General features: G+C 37.4%; 1 protein-coding gene across 2 annotated transcripts in view; it reads right to left on the bottom strand.

The window, feature by feature from the left end:
• Window positions 1-16809, bottom strand: part of UNC13C (unc-13 homolog C) — a 663640-nt gene extending 646831 nt beyond the window's left edge. The window contains exon 1 of one of the 2 annotated variants that reach the window (XM_077127956.1): window positions 16369-16809. The gene's annotated coding sequence lies outside the window, so the exon portion shown is untranslated. Of the gene's footprint in view, window positions 1-16163; window positions 16264-16368 lie in introns of those variants that run through there. The other variant, XM_077127957.1, reaches the window with a different exon arrangement.
• Window positions 16810-22432: the final 5623 nt, after the last annotated feature.

The following is a 22432-nucleotide window of genomic DNA, read 5'->3' as shown; positions in this document are numbered from 1 at the left end:
ATGGATTGGAAGACTAAATATAGTTAAGATGTCAATCCTACCTAAATTGATTTACAGATTCAATGCAATACCAATCAAAATCCCAACAACTTATTTTTCAGAAATAGAAAAACCAATAAGCAAATTTATCTGGAAGGGCAGGGTGCCCCGAATTGCTAAAAACATCTTGAGGGAAAAAAACGAAGCTGGAGGTCTCGCGCTGCCTGACTTTAAGGCATATTATGAAGCCACAGTGGTCAAAACAGCATGGTATTGGCATAAAGATAGATATATCGACCAATGGAATCGAATAGAGTGCTCAGATATAGACCCTCTCATCTATGGACATTTGATCTTTGATAAGGCAGTCAAGCCAACTCACCTGGGACAGAGCAGTCTCTTCAATAAATGGTGCCTAGAGAACTGGATATCCATATGCAAAAGAATGAAAGAAGACCCATCTCTCACACCCTATACAAAAGTTAACTCAAAATGGATCAAAGATCTAAACATTAGGTCTAAGACCATAAAACAGTTAGAGGAAAATGTTGGGAGATATCTTATGGATCTTACAACTGGAGGTGGTTTTATGGACCTTAAACCTAAAGCAAGAGCACTGAAGAAGGAAATAAATAAATGGGAACTCCTCAAAATTAAACACTTTTGTGCATCGAAGAACTTCATCAAGAAAGTAGAAAGACAGCCTTCACAATGGGAGACAATATTTGGAAACGATATATCAGATAAAGGTCTAGTATCCAGAATTTATAAAGAGATTGTTCATCTCAACAACAAAAAGACAGCCAACCCAATTACAAAATGGGAAAAAGACTTGAACAGACACCTCTCAGAAGAGGAAATACGGATGGCCAAGAGGCACATGAAGAGATGCTCAATGTCCCTGGCCATTAGAGAAATGCAAATCAAAACCACAATGAGATATCATCTCACACCCACCAGAATGGCCATTATCAACAAAACAGAAAATGACAAGTGCTGGAGAGGATGCGGAGAAAGAGGCACACTTATCCACTGTTGGTGGGAATGTCAAAGGGTGCAACCACTGTGGAAGGCAGTTTGGCGGTTCCTCAAAAAGCTGAATATAGAATTGCCATACGACCCAGCAATACCATTGCTAGGTATCTACTCAAAGGACTTAAGGGCAAAGACACAAACGGACAGTTGCACACCAATGTTTATAGCAGCGTTATTTACAATTGCAAAGAGATGGAAACAGCCAAAATCTCCATCAACAGAAGAGTGGCTAAACAAACTGTGGTATATACATACGATGGAATATTATGCAGCTTTAAGACAAGATAAACTTATGAACCATGTAATAACATGGATGGACCTAGAGAATATTATGCTGAGTGAATCCAGCCAAAAACTAAAGGACAAATACTGTATGGTCCCACTGATGTGAACGGACATTCGAGAATAAACTTGAAATATGTCATTGGTAACAGAGTTCAGCAGGAGTTAGAAACAGGGTAAGACAATGGGTAATTGAAGCTGAAGGGATACAGACTGTGCAACAGGACTAGATACAAAAACTCAAAAATGGACAGCACAATAATACCTAATTGTAAAGTAATCATGTTAAAACACTGAATGAAGCTGCATCTGAGCTATAGGTTTTTGTTTTGTTTTGTTTTGTTTTGATTTTACTATTATTACTTTTATTTTTTTCTCTATATTAACATTCTATATCTTTTTCGGTTATGTTGCTAGTTCTTCTAAACCAATGCAAATGTACTAAGAAATGATGATCATGCATCTATGTGATGATGTTAAGAATTAATGATTGCATGTGTAGAATGGTATGATCTCTAAATGTTGGGTTAATTTCTTTTTTTCCGTTAATTAAAAAAAAAAAAAAGAGAGAAGGGATAATTGGAGATGAAGGGATACAGACTGTACACGGGACTGGATATAAAAACTCAGAAATGGACAGCACAATACTACCCAATTGTAATGCAATTATGTTAAAACACTGAATGAAGCTGCATGTGAGGTATAGGTTTTTTGTTTTTGTTTTTTTTTGTTTTTTTTTCTTTCTATTATTGTTTTAATTCTTATTCTGTTGTCTTTTTATTTCCTTTTCTAAATCGATGCAAATGTACTAAGAAATGATGAATATGCAACTATGTGATGTTATTAAGAATTACTGATTGTACATGTAGATTGGAATGATTTCTAATTGTTTTGTTAATTCTTTTTTTAATTAATAATAAAAAAAAAAGAGTGTGTTGTTGAGCCTCCACGTATTTGTGAATTCTCTGGCACTCCGCCTATTATTGATTTCCAACTTCATTCCTTTATGATCCGAGAAAGTGTTGTGTATGATTTCAATTTTTTAAATTTGTTGAGACTTGCTTTGTGACCCAGCATATGGTCTATCTTTGAGAATGATCCATGAGCACTTGAAAAAAAGGTGTATCCTGCTGTTGTGGGATGTAATGTCCTATAAATGTCTGTTAAGTCAAGCTCATTTATAGTAATATTCAGGTTCTCTATTTCTTTATTGATCCTCTGTGTAGATGTTCTGTCCATTGATGAGAGTGGTGAATTGAAGTCTCCAACTATTATGGTATGTGTGTCTATTTCCCTTTTCAGTGTTTGCAGTGTATTCCTCACGTATTTTGGGGCATTCTGGTTCGGTGCGTAAATATTTATGATTGTTATGTCTTCTTGCTTAATTGTTCCTTTTAATAGTATATAGTGTCCTTCTTTGTCTCTTTTAACTGTTTTACATTTGAAGTCTAACTTGTTGGATATTAGTATAGCCACTCCTGCTCTTTTCTGGTTGTTATTTGCATGAAATATCTTTTCCCAACCTTTCACTTTCAACCTATATTTATCTTTGGGTCTAAGATGTGTTTCCTGTAGACAGCATATAGAAGGATCCTGTTTTTTAATCCATTCTGCCAGTCTATGTCTTTTAATTGGGGAATTCAGTCCATTGACATTTAGAGTTATTACTGTTTGGATAATATTTTCCTCTACCATTTTGCCTTTTGTATTATATATATCATATCTGACTTTCCTTCTTTCTACACTTTTCTCCATGTCTCTCTCTTCTGTCTTTTCGGTTCTGACTCTAGTGCTTCCTTTAGTATTTCTTGCAGAGCTGGTCTCTTGGTCACAAATTCTCTTAGTGACTTTTTGTCTGAGAATGTTTTAATTTCTCCCTCATTTTTGAAGGACAATTTTGCTGGATATAGGAGTCTTGGCTGGCAGTTTTTCTCTTTTAGTAATTTAAATATATCATCCCACTGTCTTCTAGCTTCCATGGTTTCTGCTGAGAAATCTACACATAGTCTTATTGGGTTTCCCTTGTATGTGACGGATTGTTTTTCTCTCGCTGCTTTCAAGATCCTCTCTTTCTCTTTGACCTCTGACATTCTAACTAGTAAGTGTCTTGGGGAATGCCTATTTGTGTCTAATCTCTTTGGGGTGCGCTGCACTTCTTGGATCTGTAATTTTAGGTCTTTCATAAGAGTTGGGAAATTTTCAGTGATAATTTCTTCCATTAGTTTTTCTCCTCCTTTTCCCTTCTCTTCTCCTTCTGGGATACCCACTACACATATATTTGTACGGTTCACATTGTCCTTGAGTTCCCTGATACCTTGTTCAAATTTTTCCATTCTTTTCCGGATAGTTTCTGTTTCTTTTTGGAATTCAGATGTTTCATCCTCTAAATCACTAATTCTATCTTCTGTTTCTTTAAATCTGTCGTTGTAGGTATCCATTGTTTTTTCCATCTTTTCTACTTTATCTTTCACTTCCATAAGTTCTGCGATTTGTTTTTTCAGTTTTTCTATTTCTTCTTTATGTTCAGCCCATGTCTTCTTCATGTCCTCCCTCAATTTATCGATTTCGTTTTTGAAGAGGTTTTCCATTTCTGTTCGTATATTCAGCATTAGTTGTTTCAGCTCCTGTATCTCATTTGAACTATTGGTTTCTTCGTTTGACTGGGCCAAATGTTCAATTTTCTGAGCATGATCCGTTATCTTCTGCTGGCATCTGGGCATTTAGTCAGATTTCCCTGGGTGTTCGACCCCACAGGTTGAAAGATTTTTTCTGTGCAATCTCTGGGTTCTGTTTTTCTTATCCTGCCCAGTAGGTGGCGCTCGTGGCACACGTTTGTCTACGGGTTCCACCAGTTAAAGTTGCTGTGGGTCCTTTAACTCTGGAAAATTCTCGCCGTAGGGGAGGTTCGGCAGCCGAAGCGTCTTGGAAAATTGCCAGTCGGCCTGGGGTTCCGAATGCGGGGAGGGTCACCGGCCGCCGCAGCACGGGAGAGCATCCGGCTGAATTAGCTAGTCGGACCGGGGCACCAAGCATGGCGGGAGGGCGCCAGCTGTCGCAGCCCGGGAGAGTGCACTATTCCCAGCCGACGGGGGAGTCACGTGTTTGGAAGGGATCCCCCGGTCACTGTTCTCCGCAGTCTGGGGATTTCCGACCCAACTATCTCTGTTGTTCCGGGGGGCCTCGTGTGGTGGGGGCACCAGCCGCCGCGGCCTAAGGGGACCGCCTGTCCAATTCTACCAGCTGGCCTGGGAAGGTGGAAGGGAGGGACTCCGGTCGCTTGCCGTCCCACCCAGGAAAGCCTGTGCCCCTTGGTGATCTCACCGGAGCTGGTTCTCCCAGATAGTCAGCCGTTCCAGGATGGGGTACGCGGTCCCTTTGATCTCCCTCGTGGCTCCAGGAGCTGCTCTGTATTATCTCCACTCCCCCAGTAGCTGTTCTGGAGGAGGAAAGGTGAGGGCGGCAAGGCTGTAGAGGCTGGTGGTGGAGGAGCCGGTGAAGGCGGGGGAAGAGGGCACCGTGGTGGTTGGAGAGTGGCCGGAGCAGGAGGGGGAGGAGGGGGGAGAAGGAGGACTGTTGGGTTCTTTTGAGTACTCTATAATTCTTTATTCATTCTTTATACATGGCCATTCTTTAATAGGTAGCCAAATTGATAAATGAAATAATAATCTGTGCATTTGAAATAATTTAAAGGTCATTAAATAGGTAAGGGAATGGGACACAAAGCAGGCATGATTTAATAGGGTAGAAGGATCATGATGGAGAATTTGGTTTAGGTGTGAAGGCAGGTCTTTGTGAGAATACAGACACAAGAAAGAGGGAAATAGGACAGAGATTCAGCAGAGATATTCATAGTCATCACGACCTGTTTCCGTCTATGAGTTTTTCCCTACTTAAGTGGAAAATGGAGGTCTCCCCTTGACACATGTCTCATCACTCTTAAGGACAGGGGTCAGTTATCACAGAAAGGAATGTGAATATAGTCTTATAGACACCTCAGCCCAGTCTTTCCTCTGATTTCCATATCATAACAGTGACAGAAACCTCCACCAAAAGTCTGAGATGAGACTCTATTGCAGCAGGCAGACATCTCCTTTTAAAGCAGAGAACAGGGTGACCGTACTCCAAGTCTGTCCATTATTTACAAAAAAGCCCACTTATGCATTTGTACAGGCAAATCCATATTTTTTTAAAAATCAGATATATCAATGGAAGGTTGCTTGCTTTACAAATGTATTTCGCACAATTTTTTGAGAAAATACATAAAGCCAGTTCCCTAGAGAATTTAACATTGATAATGATTTGCAGATATTTTGGAAACTCACACATTGTATAAATTAAGCCACACCTGAACATATCAACATAAATTATTTCCCCTCTGGTGTGCATTTGGCTGTTCATAATTGAACAGCAAAAATGAAAACAAACAGATTTTACATTGCACAAGAAACCAAACACAAATATCCTATGTTTGACAAAGAAAAAATCTATAGCTATAATGGCAAAATAGGTCTAGAATAAGGAACTTCAGTTTTAATTTAAGGCCACTGCCTGGCCATGGTGCCCTGAGGAATTTTTGGACTAATGCATGTTTTTTTTCCTTCTATTTTTAGCCCTGAATTTCCTAGCCAGGCTATTATTGTTTCAGGCGGAAACTAAGAAAGATTGCCTAGATTTATTTTAACAATTAAACAATACTTATTAGATTTTGTTGACAGTTTTCCAAGATTGTAATTGAGATTGCATAACCTGTCTTGATTGATAAAATGTAAATCATGCTATAGCGTGCAGGTGAAAAATATCAATCACAATTTGAAGGGGCATTATTTAACAGTTTCTAAAATATCGAATAACATGTTGACATTAGAGCAACAGTTAATCTATCGTCTCTCTTCAATAAGGTTACAAACTCCTTATTTGAAATAATATTCTTTGTAACCAAAGTACCTTTATGTGGTCTACACAGAGTAGGTTACTAGTGATGATGAAGTGAAAGATTTATTTTTGAGGAATCTGACTAGCTAGAAAGCTGGATTTGAATTCAAAAGCTTGAATTCAGGACTAAGACATCAACTCTCGATTCAAACATTAACCGCTTGGTGTCTGCTCCAGGAAATTCAGACATACTGAACTGCCCTGCTCCCCACCGTTTACTCTCTGCTCTAATCAAGATATCACTTGACGCCTTTGCTCAGATAGAATGTACTCTCAGTTTCCCCTCACCAGAACGTCACTGTTACACTAGGAAATCTTCTAATTCATTCTTCTATTTACAGTTCATATTTACTGCACATTCAATTCTTCCACAAATGCCCTTAATTCACTCCTTGTATGATAATGTGTATGCATGTTTTCTTACCCCAGGAGATTGTAAGAGATTTTGATGGTAGGGCTTCTTTCTATTCAAGTACCAACCCATAAATAGGCCTGCTGTAAAGCCTTCCTAAGTCACAACAAAAACAACTTGCTGCTCTCCACTCACATCTTTGTTATTTCCTTTTCCCCACAAGTTATTCCATCAGCCTTGGCATATCCATTCTGACCAACTATCTCAATCTGTATCATCCCTCCTTCTTTAAAATACGAAGCAGCACTCTTTTAAACACTATGCTTTTTATTAATAATGTTAAACACAGGTAACTGCTCTGTTGTATCCTATCAGAACCATTTTAATTCAACATCATTTTTTTTCCCAGCACCTACTATTCATAAGCATTCCACCAGCTTTGCAGTGAGAAGAATGGTTGAACAATCCATATTCTCTTGGAGCTCACAATCTAGTGAAGAATTGAAGGGAAGGTGGGTAGAAGCACTAGAAATTCAGACCAAACTAGATGGTGAGGGAGAGAAGCAGAAAGAAAGCCATAACCTTAGGCCACTACACCGGTAACCACACATTGAAACCACACAAAGACATGTGTTGTCTGAAATTGAACTTGCTTCATTTCTCCTGCAAAAATGCTCACAGTTCTGTAATTAGCCTAGAAGGAATCCTCTAGACTCTAAGTGTTATATAGCTCCTCTAATTAGGACAAAGGCAGCTCAAGAGACAGGAGATCCTCTTCTCAATCAGAAAGGGACAGGAAGCATTCCTGGGGTAGCCTAAGGCATGTATTTAGAATGGAAAATGCAAACACAGTCAGCCCTGTGCGCACAGATTTCTGCAATGCGGATTGACTGGGGGTGAGTTTTAAATCCAAGCTTGGCTTTGTCTTGCTGTCTGTGACACTCCCATCCTGCCTTCTTCCATAGCTAACTGCTGAGCGCTCAGAACCCACAAGCTAGCTTCTGTACTAACATAAGCAAATGTAATCAAGATAAATGAGCTAGGACTCAAGACTATGAAAAGTGTATTGTCTTTTGTGTGTAAAGTTGACATTCTAGTTTCCCTTCAGTAGAATGCTGGCTTTGAATTGCTGATTTGGGAAAAGTGATGGATTTTATATAACTACACTCCCTTTTCTCTTCCTCTTTATGACCAATTGGCATTCCACTTCCAAGATGATTTGTTGGGATCCAGGTTTGTGACCTCAGGACAGCATTTTTCTCTCCGTGCTAACAAGCAATCCATATAGGAATTAATCTACTTTTCAAAGGTCATTTCTACCATCACTCAAACCAAATAAGATAGAATTTAAATTTTCTAGACAGCCATCATTCATCATTAATATTGTGCTATTTAAATAAATTAGTAAATGGTTATTTATCCTGAGTATCTACTTACCAATTTTCAAATAGTTAGAAAGTATAGACTAATTATGTTAAACAAAATTTAATAATTTATAATTTAGACAGCACTGGGCAGAGGCCTTGAGAATCTTCCTTGACATGAAAATGAATGTCTATCATTATTACAGAATATTATAGACATATAGTCTATAGTAGTATTCTTATTTATAAATATCTGATGTCTATCCTTCTTCTAAAGCTGCTGCCCCAAATTAATGAACTGCTCACTAATGTTTAAATTTCTGATAAATAGTTCATAGTCTCTCTCCATTAACTTTCAGATTATTTGGTTTTATCACCCCATAATTTTTACAGACATATATTAACAAAATTACTTGCATTGAAACATGAACAGACTTTTCTTTTGGTCTATTTCCACCTGGTATTAAGCAACACAGTAAATCATCTGTCTTCTAGGAGTTTTAGATAACTAAACTAAAAGATTCAGTTCCCACTGAAAACCAAGATGATGTGTAGATTAACTGAAGAGCAACTGAGAAGCAGTTAGACATCTATGAACCAGGACTATTCATCAAGTACTTTCTTGGTGGGCTATATGTTTTCAAAACCATATATAGAGTTTTATAAGTCCAGTCAAATTTAACACTTGAAACTTGTGTCACTTCTTAAAGATTTTTAAAATGTTCTGCATTCGAAGAAACATCTACTCCCCATTCTTATAGGAGGAAGCCTTATATTCCAAACATAAAAATCAGCAAGTAACGTCTTGTGAGTAGACAAACAGACAGACAGACAGGGATAAATAGATAGGCAGATAGACGGATAGATAAAACAATAAAAAAATGTGGCAAAATGTTAAGATAGATGGATCTGGGTCACTGGGGCCTGGGAGCACATTGGAATCGTATGTATTTTTTTGTATTATTTCGCAACTTTTCTGTAAAACTGATGTTATTTCAAAATAAAAGTTTAAAAATAATACTAATACCTTGTGGGTCAGGTCTGAAGTCTAGACAACTGGAACCCAACTATAAGAATAATTTATCAACACTTCTTAAGAGATAGGTAATATGAAACCTAGAAACTTCCAAGGAAAACTTACAAAGCCAGACTCAAATTTCCTCTCAATAGATTCAAGAGGTGACTATATTTTCTCCATTCTAATTCACATACACTGTCCTTACAATCAATATTGAAGAGTTTAGCAATTTCAGCCTCAAACAAGAAATACAAGATAGATTTTGCTCAGACTCTCTATTCATCCTTTTTTGATAAATTTCCCTCCAATATGAAATATCCCAGGTGAAAGCACTATCTATAATCAATTGTGCTGCCTTCTATCTGAAAATAAACAGATGTTCTAAGAAATTATTCTAGAAAAATAACAAATGACCAAAAAAAAATAAAAATACTATTGCTGATTCCCTGGATTTCTTTCCAGAATTGTGGCTATTGCTGAAGCCATTGGTAGCTGAATGCCATAATGGAGCAGGAAACACTGGGGTTGAGACAGTAATGTGAACATCAGTGGGCTGTGCTGCAGGGGTTAAGCTGTGCTGCAGGGGTTAATAGGAGAGAGGGAGACTATGTCTTAAATTATTGACTGACATTAAAAGGGAAAGAGTTTAAGTCAAAGGAAGTGAAGAAGGATACAGGGCAAAGAGCCAATGAGTAAAGTACTGTTACTAGAAATTCTGAATATAGTAGTTAGATTCAGGTGTCAACTTGGCCAGGTGATGGTGCCCAGTTGTTCTGTTGCTGCAGACTTAAATCATCAGCATGTGAATTTCATCTATACCGATTACATCTGTGGTAGGCTAAGGGAAGTGAGTGCCTTCTGCAATGAGTAAGGCTTAAAAGGAAAGGTCAGAAGAAAGAGAAGCAACTTGGTACAGCTCAGCAAAGCACAGCACTGACTCAGCCCAGAGCCCAGAGCCCAGAACCAACACATATCCAGACATCTGGAGACGCAGAAAGGAATCACCCTGGGGAAAGCTATTTGAACCCAGAAGCAGGGAGGGAAGGCCAGCTGACATCACTGTGTGTCTTCCCATGTGACAGAGAAAGCCAGATATCTTTCCTCTGAAGAACTGTAAATTTGTAACTAAATAGATTCCCTTTATAAAAGCCAATCCATTTCTGGTGTTTTCCATTCTGACAGCATTGCTATGCTAAAACACTGAGCCAAAAAAAAAAAAAAAATCATACTTAGTCTCAGAATTTCTGATCAAGAAGAGAAGAAAAATATCATCAAGTTGATATGGACCTTGCATATGGCATGGTTCTAACCTAAATAAAGGCAGGAAGGCAACTCCTGGCATTAATTGTCCGTCTTCCACCTCTCTTATAGCTACACCTCTTCTGCCTCTCAGTAGCTGTGCTCACGAGCTTCACAGGCCCTAGATCTTCTCATTTACCATAGAATTACTGAGTACCTTCTGAAGGAAGGAGCTCTCAACCATTAGAGTCATAGTCACATTCTAATCTTTCTTCTTGGTTCCAGGAGAATCTTAGGGCAGTAGACTCAAAATGTCAGTTGTAACACAGAAAATCATAAAAATTTGCTGTCTCATAATACATGGAAACAAATATTAGAATCTCAGGACATTTGGTTTCACCAAAAATAGGCTATCCAAAGCTATTCCAATTTGTCCTAACTGCAATGGCAGAGGTAATTAGTATCTTGAGTCACAGTAGAGGTGTTTGCATATTTTCTTTTGACTTAATTTTTTTTCTTTTTGGTATTTCCTACTTTGTATACCAGGTTCTCTCCTTCCCTTACTAGCCTTTTCCTCTAATAACTGATAAAGAATTCAAATTACATACAAAAGCAAATATTTACAGAGCACCTAACTTCCATAGACAAGTTGATGAGGGATATAAATGTAACTACAATTAATAATAGCCAACTTTGGGCAGGCCACGGTGGCTCAGCAGGCAGAGTTCTCGCCTCCCACGCTGGAGACCCGGGTTCGTTTCCCAGTGCCTGCCCATGCAAAACAAAATAATGGCCAGTTTGGCTCACAAAAGTCCATGAAGCAATGGACTTTTAGTTTATTTTTTTATGGTTATGAAATGAAGACGCAGAAACTCAGCAAAGTTTAGAGACTCTGCACTTAAGGGATCGACAGCCTAGCGAGGAATGTTTTTTGTTTGTTTGTTTGTTTTCAAGTAGCATGCAACAATAAAGGTTTACATTACAGTTAAAGACAAAAGAAAACATCTCACAAGAAAGCATAGGATGAGTTAGTAAATGAACTTTGCAAGTTACTTAGTACTAAAAATGTGCACAAAATTGCCGTAATTGGAAACTGAGTAATCTGTTTAACTGGGCAAAGATTCTCTAAGGAACAAGAAGAAGGTAAAACTGGAAAGACAGACTGGGATCTAGTTGCAAAAAGTGTTTTACACCAGACTAAATGTTCTAGGCTTTATTTTATAAAGAATGTGATGTCCACAAAAGCAGGTGCACACGCCATGATCAAAGCATTTTTAGGACCATGAACCTGGCAGTAGTATACAGAACAGATGCTCAGAGATGGGCTTATAGAAGAGAGAACAATGGGAATATTCGAGCAGTATTTTAGGCATAAAGTGATAAGGACTTGGATTAGGATTTGAACAGGAAGAGAAGAGGAGGTATGGCTATAAATGATGTATAAAAGAGAAAACAAAATTTGGTTAGTAATTGAATACAGGACATGAGGGAGGATAAAGCAGTGAGAATGACTCAGGGTTTCAGTTTAGAGACTGAGGAAATCAGGAAGGAGCAGTTTGGAAAGATGTGGAGGAGCTGAATCTTGACTTTCAAGTGATGAGACATCTTAGTAGAAAAGTCCTCAAAGAGGTAGTATATGTCACTAGATTAATTCAGGTCACCAACACAAAGAGTAATCAAAGATCTGAGAATTTTCCCACTCAAAGCTAAATGGCAAGAAGCCAGCAAGTGAAGTATACATTTACTATAATTTGTTATACTGATCAAATTTTATATTTCTCATCACTTACTGTTTTAAAAAAATATTTCTTCAACCAATAATATCAGATAATTACATACAATTTTCTAAGCCTATAGGTTACTTTCTAAGAAGCGTCTAGACTTAAATTTCAATTGTTACATAAATGAACTAATCCATGTTTATTTGCCTCCTGCCAATCAACTTTCTGTGAAATTAAGAAGAAATAAAAATTCTCCTTAGCTTTGGGAGGCCTCCCTAGTTAAGCTAAACCTTAGCCATGTGGAAATTCCGTACTCTCATCTTTCCAGGCATATTGTCAGTGAGTGTGCCCAGTCAGAAGGGAAGACAGCTTGAGGGGAAAAGAGTGGATTTGTTCAAACGACTATGTACAGCACGCCAGATTTTACAAAGCACTCAATAAAACCTATCTATGAATGTTTCTAAAAAACTGAGCAGCTAAATGCACAAACCCCAACTGCCGCTTCTAAAAAATAAACGGCAGCATTTCAATATCTATCAGAGCTGTGGTAAATACTCTATGAATCACAGACCCAGAGCCTTATGCAAAAGATGCAGTTACATGAAATATGATTAAGTGAATAGTTATCATTGCCTGGTTGGATAAAGGAAAACAAGTTGGCAAATTTCCCACTTAATTCCAAAAGGATTAAAATTGTTTCTTCATTTTATCAGGCAGAAAAGTACTATTTACAAAACAATAATGAAAATGTCTCTAACCTCTTAGGAGAGGCAAATTAGAATCAGAAAACCCTGTAGCTATATATGGTCACTTTTCTTTTACATACAAGGAAATCAATGTTTAGAAAGGTAAAGTGACAGTCAAAGTTTATCCAGACATTTAGAGACTAGGTCAGAATTTAATCAGGTCCAGTATTTTCTACTGGGTAGCAAAATGTACTGAACTCATTGTGATGTTCATATTAGTTCTCCATCTTTATTTCACTGGCATTTTTTGCTAAAGGTTTTCCATTGAAATAAGGAAAATTGTTTAGGTTTTGCCAGTCACGTGACACAAGAAAAACTTAAAAGTATTTTTAAAACACTAAATACACCATAAAATGCCTTCCTTACTCTCTACGTAGGCCCAATAATATAAAACTCTCTCCTATTTCAGGACAGTAATTTTCTATGTGCTGAGCCTCAACTATGCACTATAACTAAGATGCACAAGAGAAAGGAAATATTTATGTCCCTTGGGTTGCAACCATTTTTACAAGAGGAGAACAATTCACGTATTTTCATTTCTGTCTTTTCTAAAGGACTTTTGTTCTAACTATGCCTGAAAGGGCTACAGTTTCATCCATTATCGTCGTGGAGATTACTGAACAAGGCACTCAGTCTTCAGCATGCTCAAAAGCTACAGATTATTAATAAATCCATGTTTTTAAGTTGAAAGGGAACTGGGTCCTAGAGATCCAAGCACAGGCAACTTACAATTCAGAAAGGATTTATAAAAGGGGGAGGGGATGCAGATTTGATTCCTTATATTTGCAATTATTACTTGAGTGACATTATTTGAAATGTAGATTACTATATAAACTGATATTAGGTATAAACCTAATATGTAAGAAAGTTATTTACTATCTGTAAAAGTACTTTAGAAATAAATTTGATATGCATTTAAAATTCCTAACATTTCCAGCTAAAAAGCAGGAAATGTTTTTTGGGGGGCGGGTAAGAAGTCAACTGCAGTATCTTTAAAAAATCCTGTGTTAAGAACATAAAGTAGAAAGAATAAACAGCAGAAGCCGGTGGTGGTAAAATTGGAAGACAACATACAGGTGGCATAATGCCTGAGAGAATTCACAGTATGTTTTGACACATTGCATTATTTGAGTAGGTCAATACAAATAGAAATACCTAGAGCATCGGAAAAGATACTATCATACCAAAAGTGTACTGATATTCAGAAACACAGGTTTTCCTTAAACCTGTGAAAACACCCTCCCTACTGACCCCCAGCCCCCTACACACCCATAGTCAATAAAATTTATCTTTGAAAGTGGAATCACAACAGTTGTCATCTATTAATAATGATCCACGGACTCTTAAGCAAGTAGTTCTGAGCTCCATACTTCATTGTTTTTTTTTTGTTTTTTTGTTTGTTTGTTTGTTTTTTTACATGGGCAGGCACCGGGAATCGAACCCAGGTCCTCGGGCATGGCAGGCAAGCACTCTTACCTGCTGAGCCACCGTGGCCCCATACTTCATTGTTTCATATTTAAGATGAGTAACCCTAGAAAGGTACTAGATAGTTTGAAAAGGGAAACAGTTGATTTGTTACTAATATACACACAGAAAGTGATTTGTCTAGGTATATCTAACATATTTACCTCAGATTTCACGTGGGCATGATTTTATCCAAACACATGGTGCTGGTTTTCTCTGGGAGAAGTTTCCAAATCTAGCTAATGAAAGTCTAAGAATAAATAATTAAATGCTAGGAAATAAATTCATTCCTGCTTATCCACCTTTAACTCCAAGTCCACAATCTCATAGAAATTACTTTCTCAACAAAATTTCATTATAGCTCAAAAAGGCAACTTTGTAAATGAGAAGCTCAAGTATTATTTTAAGTTCTCTTAGGACAGTTTATTCATTAATTTGAAAAATAATTATTTAATTAGGGTCAGTAAAATTACTGTTGTGTCATTGCTTAAGTATTTCATCTAGATTTAATAACCTTCTCCATAGAAGATGTCAACATAGAAGAAATACACAATTTTTTCACACCCTACTAATGAATATAAGCTCAACTCTTTGCCTATCTTCTAATCACTTTACTGATGCCCAAAATTTTCTGTGGCTACTTACCATATTTTAATCTTGCTGTCATAGTAACGTGTGAAATTTTGAGATAACTGGTTTCCTCATTTCTCATTGTGTGGCTCAACTCAGACCTCCAGATCACTATCATTTGGCAAAAACGAGGTTTTAGTTTTAAAAGAGCAGGGCAGTGATGTACTTTACATTATAAACAAATTACAATTTAAATACCATTTACCCTTAGTCTATATGGACTTTTGCATCATAAGAAAGTAGGTCTGAAGATAATTAAAAGGCAACATCCTAGAGCCTTGGTATTAACTCTTTGTGTTAATAAAACACCTAAAAACCTATAAAATATTTTGGCACACACAAAATTTAACCAACTTTCCCATTATCTTATTTTCTCCTCCGCACAAAGCTCGTTTAATTTAACTACACATATGTTTGCCTTATTGCCAATTTTACCACTTTTATGAAAATAACATTGTATTTGAAGGGTAAAAGATGACAAGATTATTTTAAAACAAAACAAGTGCAATGTTATTATCAATTCCAAAATGAGAAAAATTTATTTTAGCTTTGTACAGACATGTAGGGTATTTTTGAAACTCACCATAATGTGTATTATCCACCCACTTCTTTCATTTCCCTCTTTAAAAGCCTAATAAAGAAACCTGACTTTAAGCTTTGTCATCTCAACCTCAGTACCCAAGGCAGCAACTCCACTATTGTTTCCATCTCTGTCTTCCTCTTTATTATACACGTATATCGATGATGTAATTGCAGAAATTAGGGTTCACACACACTGTGGGAGAAAAGGTATTTTTTTTTAAACACTGTCTCCTTCAGCAACTTAATATAGTTGCAAAATAGAACCAAGGACACAATTGAAGCGATTCATATCTTGAAAGTAAATTGTCAGGATCTTTATCTTAATGGACAGATGAAGAGCTAGAAAAGCAGAACCATTGCTAATGCTGTTTGTTCCTTGCTTGATGCTTTGCTGGAAAAACACTTGTGACACATGCTAGTCTATGACATCTGGGCTTTTAACCCCTTCCTAGAAGCCCTCAACTTTTCTGTTTGGCTCTTAATTTTTCCTCCACATTCCAAGGGATCAGGAAATAGCATAGCCTTTTATCCCAGCCCTGTTTGTCCCTCTGCAGATACTCCCCTGAAAGTTCAGTGGAAACTAAAAGCAATCATGTATCATTCTGCATCCGAAATAAAGCAATGACTGAGAAGTCGGTGATCCAAAATAGGATCATCTATATTATACACGCAGGCGAACTGAGCATTCACAAACGCATCTACTACACTAGGAAAACCCCATGGTTGTGATTCAAAGTGCAATCAAAAAGAAGCAACAAGAAAAGACAGATTCAAGAACACATGCGAACGAGACAACGCAAACGGGAGAAGAGAACATACCTGAGGGATTCTCCTTAAAAAAAAAAAAAACAGACACACCAGTTGGGCTGTTTCTCCCCTTCCTTTTTGAGTGTATGTGTTTTCCTTTCAGGAATACCCCTTGCAATCGTGTTTCTAGTCTCGCTGCCTTTATTCAGCCACAAATAGTTAGAGCAGGAGCTGAGGCTGCATCCCAGCGACCCGACTCATGTGCAATCAGGCATACCTTTGATCTGCAACGGTGTCTGTTCTTGTCAATTCTATCGTGCTCCCCGGGCAGCCTCCAAAGCAATTTTACAACTTAGCTGCTGGCACAAAACTGCCTTTGACTCTTCTCACTGCCAAATTCCTTCGGCAGCTCATTTCTCCTTTTCTCTAAGAAAGCAAAATGGGAGCCTCTCCTGTGCGTTGAGGAGCGCCAGGGCTCATCAACAATTGAGGGCGTGCGCCGGGAACTTCACACACCGCGGGCCGCTGCCACTGCTTTTCAGAATGCAGCACTGGCATTGCGCTCCCCCGGCCTCCTCCACCCAGAGCGTCTCGGCTCCCTCTGCTCCTGCCGCTGCTGCTGAACAGAGCCGCTCTCGTTCACAGGAGATGCACCGTGGACGCTGCCAGGTGTGGCCGCGACCGCCGCACTGATACCTAACTGCGTGGGGGCACAGTTTCATCGTTGGGGAAGACGCCTGGATGCCCGAGCTTCCTTAGCTTAATCTGCCTTTTATCACTGGATGGCGACCTGGGAGCCAATCGTCTGGCCAATTCTGTTAGCCACGTTAAGTCTTTTTGGTAACGTGGATAATTTAATAATGATTGTTTTAGATAAGGCTGACTGCGCTCGGAATCATGAAAAGTACACAGCTCAGAGTATAATTCCCAATTAGCCACGGACAGGTGGCTAATAGAACTGGGTATTTAGAAGGAGGAGATGCTGGTAGCCTCATCCAGTTCTTTTAATATTTTGGAAAACCGTTTTAAGGCAATTCTTTAACAATTTTGGATTAAAGACACAGACACAAATCAAAGTAGGAAATGATGGAAAACTTATGGGTGATCCAGAGTTTATTTCTTACTTAGAAATAAAGTCTTCCCGGCTGATATTATCATTTAAAGATCTGGCTAGGAATTGAAGTGACTTGATTTCTTTTTTAGTTTGCTGAGTAGAGCAGGTGGGGGAAGTAACAACTCCCACTTTCCATCAGTAAAGCATTTTCAATCCTTTAACCCCCCTGTTGTAATAAACAAACCAAAAAAGGATTGAATCTTAAAATAGTACCTTAGAGAAGTTCAAGTCATGGGATAATTTGTAGATTTTAAGCTGCATATGTTCTGCTGGCTTACTTATATTTACTTTTCCTTGCTTTTTAGAAAATAGGATGCTTCCAGGACTGATGAACATTCAATTAGCATCTATGATGAACCAGTATGAGAAGTATATATGCAGATTTATATGGCATTTTTTCAGTACATGTTAAGGTAAATATGTTTTGACCAACTTTAGAATTGACTCTACTTTACCTAAATGTTTAACATGTAATAGTTGCCAGAAAAAATGAACAGTTAAGTCTGATAGAGATTTTTTCTTTTTTTTTTTTTTGCAAAACTCATGGCAAGACCTATTCCCCCTACTATATGTGAAACTGAAGTATAACCTATGATTTAAACATTGTCCCCAAATTTGAAGCAATTTATTTGCCAAAGACTGGCAGCTGGGCCCTCTCCATTTCCAGCTCTCAGCCCCATCCTTAGCTTATAGTAGCACAGCTTCCCCAACTCGTTGTTAATGGACTTGAGCAGCTGCTCAAGGTCTAATGAGCTGCACCAGTGGGCAAACACTGAGCCAGTGTAATCTCTGCTTCAAGAAGCCACTGGGGAGGCAGGCAGGACAAAGCTCTGCTGCCCTCAGCTGTGAACACCCAAGAGTAGCAAAGGAAACTGGTTAAACCTTAAAGTCGATAGTAAGGTGAAACAACACCCCTTTCGAACAGAAAAATTCAAGCTAGCCATCATTGTGTATTGAAGAATGCCTATTTACACCATGTTTTTGTATGCAATACACAGGCTAATGTGCTGAAGCTATATGCTCAGCCTAGAAGCACCCAGCATAGTGTAATCTGTCTAAGGCTTCAGTAAATTAGATATAATGCCAGTGGTTTAAATGTTTAAACCTATAGAATGAAATACAAATAAGATGATCCTAACCATGAGTGATTCCCAGAACATGTAAGTAGTATAACAAAATGAGTTTTGAAAATATTGCTCTAATTCAAATACTCTTATAGAGGAAATAACACCAAGAGCGTGACCATCAGTCTTTGCTGGTAAGGAGAAATAATGTCATGAATGTGCTAAAGCCAATGTGTGTTTTGATGAATGCCCAGCTTAGCTGTAATGATCAGGAATCTGGTTATATATCTCGAAATGGAAATTGTTTACAACACTGAAAGTGGCAGGAATTATGTATCTGAGGGACACTGGCTGCTCATAAAATATGTCACTACTGAAGGGAGTGCCAGAGCTTTATAATTTTATGGACCTGCAGGGACATCAAAATCCCTACAAGAAATTTCTTGGCTCTTGATGGCTCCTGCTGAGTACCTGATTTTAATAACATATAATAATAATGGTATGACTACAGCAATTAGTTGCAGTCCTACACTTTTTTTAATCATTAAAATACATTCTCTTTCTGCAAAGAAATCTTTAAACACTCAGATTAGTAACATTTAAGCAACACAGGATTGGAAACAAGTAATGTTCACTTACATAGTTGCCACGCCACAGGTATATGCCCCAAAACTTACTCACAGATTGACTAAGAAAATAATTTATACATTATATATAATAATTTCCCCTCTAATTTCTTTAGCAATAATTTCAGGAAGAATAAGTCTTCTGGCATTTCATATCTCTCCCATATCCCAAGACATCAGTCGGGTCACATTATTTGTCTTATTTTTGGTTCAGGTGAGAGAACAGCAAAATGTGGGTCATTGGTCATTTTTTCTTAGTCATAAAGCTTGACTAAACAAAAAGAACTAAATAAGATGATCACCCTTGTAGAAGTCTGTTACTGCCTGTACACCTGGTTTTAAGCAATATTAAGTAATACAATCTTGAAAAAGCATAAAACATTTTATGTGTTGGATTGGACTTTCAGCTCTCTACAACACACTATTTATTTCAGTGAACTGATGACCAACATTGGTCACTATTTCTAAGAAACTATAACCAGTCATTGGGTCTTTCTGTCCTTACAAATGAATTGACAAAATACATTAACTGTCAAGATAATTAAAGACAAAAGCATGATTACATCTAAAATAACCAGTTGGTGTTTTTGGCTCTACATAAATGATTATTTATAGGGAAACAAATATTTGAGAATAAGCCAGCCAAGGTAATTTGGAAAGGTGTACCTAATGTAAATTTTATGAATATAAAGCACACTCCTGCTTTTAAATTAAAACTTGCCATTAATCATGGGCCATTTTTAAAAATGTACCTTTGAGCAGGAGTGAAAGTATGTGACTTAAGAGACTAGGTCATAAAAGGTACTACAGTTTTCTCTTTGCTCAGGCTCAATTGGTTTGCTTACTCTAGGGTAAGTTAACGGCCATGTCTTGAGGACACTCAAGCAGCTATGAGGAAGCAACCAAGGTCTGATGTCAAATGCAAGCCAGGAACTGGGGCCTTCTGCAGAAAGTCATGTGAAGGAGCCATTGATGGAAGCTGATCTTCCAGACACATCCAGGCTTTCAGATGACTTCCGCCCCTTTTAACCTATCAAATCAAAGCAAATGAGTAACCCAGCTAATCTATTCTCGAAACCCTGACCCACAGAAACCATTAGATAATAAATGGTTATTAAGTAAAGAGTAAAACAAAAGCTTTGAGATTTCCAATGAGGAATTAGATTATTATTTAACTTGTGGATGTATGCATACCTATGTGTTTTAAGATGTAGAATTTTTAGGTTTAAGAAATTCAGTAACCAAATGAAAATGTCATATTCCCCTAGCCAGTGACATCGTCCTTTTCTCTGGGCCTTCTTAGCACTTTTATAAAGCTCTATTATAAGACTGGTTTATTAGAAAGTATATTAATTATTAATTTACTCGTCTACCTGCCCTTCTTTGCTAGACTGTGAGCCCTGTGAGGGCAAAGACCACGGTGAATTCATCTGGATATCCACAATTCTAACCCCAAAGGTAGACTCCTTAAAGGTAGGCAGGGTGAATGAGTGAGTGAGTGACGGTTTTCTTTAATTAGCAGAGCACTGATTTAATTGAGGCTTAGGCCATGGTTTGAGTCCCTGTGAAGTCAAATTTTAGCTTTGTTCAATTTCTTGGTGCAAATAGCACTCCTTAATTCCAGCTAGCTGTCTCAAGACTGTGTGCCAGATCAAACCTTCTAACTACTTTTTCCAGCAGCAGTGAGGCAACTGACGCCATATAGTCTAAAGTTGACTTAACATTGTTACAAAACGTTTCTACATATATTTTCTCATTTGATACTTAATTTTTAAAAACATGCAAGAGTTCCTAGCAGTTTTGTTTTGTTCTCATACTATAATGTTGAAAAAGAGACTCAAAAGGACTGCATGACTTACCTTAATGCACAAAACTAGAAAGTGGTAGGCAATGGACTAGAAACCAACCACTCAACTCCTACTTCAAAACTGGTCCCTCCACAAAGCTGACAGGTATATATTTAAACAAACGTCAAAACAGACGGAAAAATGTGTAAGCTTTTTTTTTTAAAGTTTTAAGGAATAAAGGAAGTATGAAATTATTCAACCAGATTCGCTTTTAGGATATTTCTCTTTGGGTGATGATTATTGCACTTTGGGTAATCATCATAGCTTTTGAAAGCTGTTGGGTATAATAGCATCTATACTTTCATTCTGTTGTTTTTATTTTTCAGTACAATTAGTGTCAGCAGTATATTCAAGAAAAATTATAAATTGAAAGCATTTTTAAAAGGTTCCAAATTTCTGAGAAGGCACAGCATTTGAACAGTATCAAGTGAAAAGATTTCCATTTCCTTATTCCTTCAACTTTTGTTGATTTAGGGAACTATGATTTAGTGAGGCAGCAAAGCACAAAAGAACTAGGGCTCTTGGTTCTAGCAAGTACTATTTTTCTGATTTCGATAAGATTTTTAACCTCTCTATACCTTAGTTGCTTCAAATATAAAATGGACATAATAGTAATTCCTATTAATACTGTTGCCAATAAACCAAATGAGATAATCCTCGTAAAGCAATCTAGTATATACCTGACATATAGTAGGTATGAAACAGATAATAGTTAATAATCATTAATTTATCACCAAACTTCTCACCAGAGATCATTATTTTCTACTATACTAACTACCCTGCCCTACAATCATAGTGATGAAGTTTTCCAAGGAGTAAATTTTTTTAAAAATAAGAAAAATAATATTTATTTTAAAAATCATAGTTTAAGGGTGGGCCACGGTGACTCAGCAGGCAGAGTTCTCGCCTGCCATGCCGGAGACCTGGGTTCAATTCCCGGTGCCTGCCCATGGAAAAAAAAAATCATAGTTTTACATTCATAAGTCTGCTGTTTCCTACCTGTATTATTTTATGCAAGAGCCTCAGTTTCCTGTATTTATAAGTAAAGTGTGTTTGTATGCACTATATGCTTAATTTATGTGTTAATTTCTCCATTTTCTACCCTTTACAGATTTCCAAATGCAAATTTCAATTTGGTTTGAGATTGGAAATAACAATTTCCATCTTAATAGTTTCTGTTTGCTTGTCAAACATTTTCTGTCCGCCAGATATTTTTCCATGCTTGACAATAAAGTTCATATATAAATTGAGCTATTCTGTTCAATATCAGAAGGAATAAATATCTTAGATAAAGTATTTATGCCCACAGTAATAAATGATTCTTGGGTTTCCCTTTCTTTCAAAGCCAGCCATGCCATCTTTTCCTCTCTTGCGATAATAAGCAATGTAATTGTGGCTCCTGACATTACATGCCAGTATTTCAGAAGTTATTCAGTATGTGTTGTTGAGTCCTAGAGCAGTGAAAATGACCTCAGGAGAGGCTCCATGATGATGACTGAGAATCAGTGTTTACTAGAAACTACATAGATTCAAAATTTGTGAAGATATGACCTTTGTCTAAAGAGGTTTTAAAAAATCATATTTCATACTAAAGAGATTTTAATTGCCCAGTTTCTGGCTATAAGCAAGTGTTCATGCTTCATATTGAAAGTCCTTTCTGCCTAAATTAAACAATCACTGCCCAGCATGT

This window comes from Tamandua tetradactyla, chromosome 14, assembly GCF_023851605.1.
Source record: "Tamandua tetradactyla isolate mTamTet1 chromosome 14, mTamTet1.pri, whole genome shotgun sequence".
Lineage (NCBI taxonomy): Eukaryota > Metazoa > Chordata > Mammalia > Pilosa > Myrmecophagidae > Tamandua > Tamandua tetradactyla.
Note: the sequence above shows the minus strand (reverse complement) of the source record. Positions and strands in the feature narration are given on the sequence as shown.